The following is a 5,073-nucleotide window of genomic DNA, read 5'->3' on the forward strand; positions in this document are numbered from 1 at the left end:
AGAATGATTAATTCATTTTATTAAAGAATGTGTACAGAATCCATTTAGAAATAATTTTAGGTGCATGGAAGAATTGCAATGGTAGTACAGGTTGGCTATGTACCATTAACACAATAGATCAAAACTGATAAATTAACAGTGATACAATTTCATGACCTAAACTAGGTACTGTATTTAGAGTCAATTTTTCTACTAGTGGGCTTCTTCTTTTCCAGAGTCCCATACAAAGGCCCATGTTGCATTTGTCAATCACATCTCCTAATACCCTTCAATGGAGGAAGCAATGGCACCCCACTCCAGTACTCTTGCCTGGAAAATTCCATGGATGAAGGAGCCTGGTAGGCTGCAGTCCATGGGGTCGCCAAGAGTCAGACACAGCTGAGTGACTTCCCTTTCACTTTTCACTTTCATGCATTGGAGAAGGAAATGGCAACCCACTCTGGTGTTCTTGCCTGGAGAATCCCAGGGACGGTGGAGCCTGGTGGGCTGTTGTCTATGGGGTCACACAGAGTCGGACACGACTGAAGTGACTTAGCAGCAGCAGCAGCAGCAGCAGCAATACTCTTCAATATGTGACAGTTTCTAGATCATGCAACATCTTTCTTGACTTTGAAACTTCTGAAGAGCGTTAGTCCAATATTTTATTGGATGTCAGCGAATTTTGTGTTTTCTAGTGCTATCTCCTAATTGGACTGGGGTTATGGATTTGGGAAGAGAACAGTAGAGGTCATATGCCTTTCTAAACTATATCGTGTTAGAGGGGTGCATATCAACAGGAGGTATCACTGGTGAGTTTATTGTTAATCACTGATTAACTTCGTGTCTATAAGGCTTTTCCACTGCTAAGGTTGCAGTGTGAAGTAAATCACTAAGCCAGCCCATGCTCAAGAGAAGGATGTTAAATCCCACCTTCCGGAGGGAGAAGTATCAAATATTTTGTGGACTTATGTTAAACTCACCACAATGATTAATAAACATTTTGTGAAACATAACCTGTGGATGCAAAGATTGTCCATCATAAGGTTTCTCTGTTTTATTTTGGCATTCTTCAATGTATTGTGCCTGCAGAGATTATTATGCTGTTTTAATGGTAATTTTTATTTCCTTCGTTTCTTCCAATTTTACGTAAAATTATTCTGCAAGAAAAAATTGTTTCTTTTTATATTAATGTGATTATTCATTCTCATTTAATTATTTTCTTGTTTATTCATTCATTCATTTTTTTCTAATATTTGCTTATATCCCAGCTGCCATCATTTATTTTATTGCTCAAATCGTTTCAGCCTTAGCCACTCTTTTAAGTTGTCTCCTGTGTCCCTCGTGTACCATCCATTTATCTTTTTAGCATTTTCTCACTTCCTGGCCCTAAAGGGTGCTCCAGGCTTGGCTTGTATTGTGCCAACCCCTATAATCAGACATTTCCCTCAAAAGCCCTGGAGGCTATGATGCACTGAAGGTAACCATAGCAACCACAATGTTTAAACCCAGCTGGGCTCCTGAATAGAAGAATACAAACCCTCACTATAAGGATGGGTGAGTTGGCCTGAGGGTTTTTCTAATTTCTGCAGCCTGCTTAGTTTCCCTTTTCACTCTTCCACTAAGATCTGTCTCTTGCAGCTGCATTCCACTCTTATTTTCACTCTCTACTGTAAGCATGGTCATGGGATCTGGGACTTCAGATTAAACCTGTTTTGTGATAGCATTGTGAGCCTAGTTCTTGGTCCTGTGATCATCACAAGAGTTCTGAGCCTCTTCCTGTTAGAGTGGTTGGTCTAGTGCACAGCCCTGCTCCTCCTCACTAGTTTATCCTATGATCTCAATGCTCTGATGGATTTACAAAAAGTCATTAATTCACTTTTGTCTAGCTTTTTTCTTGGTGTAAGGATAGGATATATACTTTCCCAATTCTGCTTCTCTGAGTTAAAGCTGTCCCCAAAATTTAAACAAGTAATCTAAAAAGAGGAAATATAAGGTACAAAAAAAAGAAAAAATTTTGTAATTTTTAATGGCCTCCTATGTTTCTGTTATAATTGATTATTGGATTAATGACGTGTTCTGGAAACATCCTTAAACACCTAAAATTGCTCCTGATTAATTCTCCATCATCCTAAAATTATAGGATTCAAAAGACATAGAAAAAAAGTATTATTTTCTATTGTAAATGACATTATTGCAATTTTTGTAGCAGTATTTTATGAACACCTTAATTTAAGTATAAATTCCAGTATTTCTAAATTACAGGGTGCACTTTTTTAAAAAATAAAATATGAATATTTTTAGAAAGTTCAAATGTTAGAGAAGATGCTTTTAAAAATCTCTCCTTACCTTCAGTATTTAGATTAAAATTTCAGCTATAATTTGAATGTTAATTAGAATGTAAAAAATACATGTGTATTAATTTAATATAAGTGAATATATATTTTATAAGTTTATTTCACAAGTAGTTCAGTTCAGTCATTCAGTCGTATCCAACTCTGCGACGCCATGGACTGCAACACGCCTGGCCTTCCTGTCTATCACCAACTCCTGGAGCTTTCTCAAACTCATGTCCTTCGAGTTGGTGATGCCATCCAACCATCTCATCCTCTGTCATCCCCTTCTTCTCCGACCTTCAATCTTTCCCATCATCAGGGTCTATTCCAATGAATCAGTTCTTTGCATCACGTGGCCAAAGTATTGGAGTTTCAGCTTCAGCATATGTCCTTCCAATAAGTATTCAGGACTGATTTCCTTTAGGATGAACTGATTGAATCTCCTTCCAGTCCAAGGGACTTTCAAGAGTCTTCTCAAAGACCATGGTTCAAAACCATCAATTCTTCAATGCTCAACTTTCTTTATAGTCCAACTCTCACATCCATACATGACCACTGGAAAAAAACATAGCCTTGACTAGATGGACCTTTGTCAACAAAGTAATGTGTCTGCTTTTTAAAATGCTGTCTAGGTTGGTCATAGTTTTTCTTCCAAGGAGCAAGTCTTTTAATTTCATGGCTGCAGTCACCATATGCAGTGATTCTAGAGCCAAAGAAAATAAAATCACTGTTTGCATTGTTTCCCCATCTATTTTCCAAGAAGTAATGGAACCAGATGCCATGATCTTAGTTTTTTGAATGTTGAGTTTTAAGCCAGCTTTTTGACTCTCACTTTCATCAAGAGGCTTTTTAGTTTTTCTTCACTGTCTGCCACAAGGGTGGTGTCATCTGCATATCTCAGGTTATTGACATTTCTCCTGACAATCTTGATTCCACCTGGTGCTTCATCTAGACCAGCATTTTGCATCATGTGCTCTGCATATAAGCTAAATAAGTAGGGTGACAATATACAGCCTTGACATGCTCATTTCCCTATTTGGAACCAGTCTGTTGTTCCATGTCCAGTTCTAAATGTTGCTTCCTGACCTGCGTACAGATTTGTCAGGAGGCAGGTAAAGTGGTTACAAGCTGAAGTGGTTATACTTCACTTTCATGCATTGGAGAAGGAAATGGCAACCCACTCCTGTGTTCTCGCCTGGAGAATCCCAGGGATGGGGGAGCCTGGTGGGCTGCCTTCTATGGGGTCACACAGAGTCAGACATGCCTGAAGTGACTTAGCAGCAGCAGCAGCAATGCATAAGTGCCTAAAAACAGAATATCAAACTACATAAGGCAAAAGCTGAGAGAACTGGAAAGAGAGATAGATAATATACTATTATAGTTGGAGACTTCGGAAAATCTATCAGAAACTGACATATCAGTTGATTTGTAGTTTATATGGATGTATTATTTCATCCAACCACAATAGAATATCTATTTTTCTCAAGCTATGATGAAACATTCAGCAGAGTAAACCACATTCTGGGCCATAGGATATGCCTTCTCAAAATTAAAAAAAAAGAAATCAAACAGTGTCTGTTCTTAGACTACAATCCATTCCTCTGTTGATGGACATCTAGGTTGCTTCCATGTGATACAGCCACTGTCACAGTAGAACTCCACTGTCTCCACTATCACAGGAGAACAGTATGGAAGTTCCCTAAAAAGTAAAAGAAGAACTGCCACATGACCCAGCAATCCTACTCCTGCGCATATGCTCCAAAGTTACCTGCATCCTAATGTTCATCTTAAATTTATTTTTTAACCCGCACTTAGGTGGGACAGGATGACTTCCCTGGTGGCTCAGATGGTAAAGTGTCTGCCTACAGCGCAGGAGACCCAGGTTCAATCCCTGGGTCAGGAAGATCTCCTGGAGAAGGGAATGGCAACCCACCCCAGTATTCTTGCCTGGAAATTCCCACAGAGGCTACAGTTCATAAGGATCGCAAAGAGTCAGACATGACTGAGTGACTTCACTTTCACTTTCACTTAGGTGGGACAGGATGGGTAGGGTTTCATGGAATTAGCCTAACTGACCTTGGAGAAAGGACATGCCTATGATAAAACCCATACTCTGGTTAAATAGTTTCTCCTAAGGACAGATCTTAAGGACAGAGTGCTCTGGTGTATTTCATAATGCTTCCCTTTTTCCTCTCCCCCTGCTGAGAGCATTAGGGGATTTTTCTGCAATATTCACTGTGAGAATTTTGTAGAGTTTCAGGAAGTTAAATTCACAAAATTGTTGGGGGGCATGCCTTCAAAGACTGGGTCCTGTTTGAGTTTTAATCTCATACTTGTCCACATTGAACCTCCAGCATTTCATCAGTTCTTGGTTAAGTTTCTCTGCCCTGGCACTGATTCTAACTGCTATTTCCGCTTATGGATTTCTATTCTGGTAAACTGTGATTATCTGTATTCCTTGCAGGTGTCTCTAACTTAGGGACAGCAGTTTGCCCTGTGACCTCACTTTACTTATTGATCTAAGAAGAGCTGTTTCTTTCTGCTTGTTCAGCTTTTTACTTATTGTTAGAATGGAAGGTAACTTCTAAGTCTCTTACATGCCAGGCTGGAAACTGCAATTTAATTTTTCTCATTTCTTTTAATGGTCAAATAATATTCCACTGTATGAATATATCGTATTTTACTTAACTATTAATCTGTTGAACATTTGGATTGTTTCCACATTTTTGCTACTGTACATGATGGTGCTAGGAAAAGTGTG

The 5,073-nt window shown here is 38.9% G+C and overlaps 1 non-coding gene across 1 annotated transcript; it reads left to right on the plus strand.

Annotated features, from left to right (window-relative positions):
* The first annotated feature begins 4,143 nt into the window (after positions 1-4,143).
* On the plus strand, positions 4,144-4,216 carry TRNAC-ACA (transfer RNA cysteine (anticodon ACA)). The gene has a single exon. It is a non-coding gene; the product is annotated as a tRNA-Cys (tRNA).
* Positions 4,217-5,073: the final 857 nt, after the last annotated feature.

This window comes from Ovis aries, chromosome 9, assembly GCF_016772045.2.
Source record: "Ovis aries strain OAR_USU_Benz2616 breed Rambouillet chromosome 9, ARS-UI_Ramb_v3.0, whole genome shotgun sequence".
Lineage (NCBI taxonomy): Eukaryota > Metazoa > Chordata > Mammalia > Artiodactyla > Bovidae > Ovis > Ovis aries.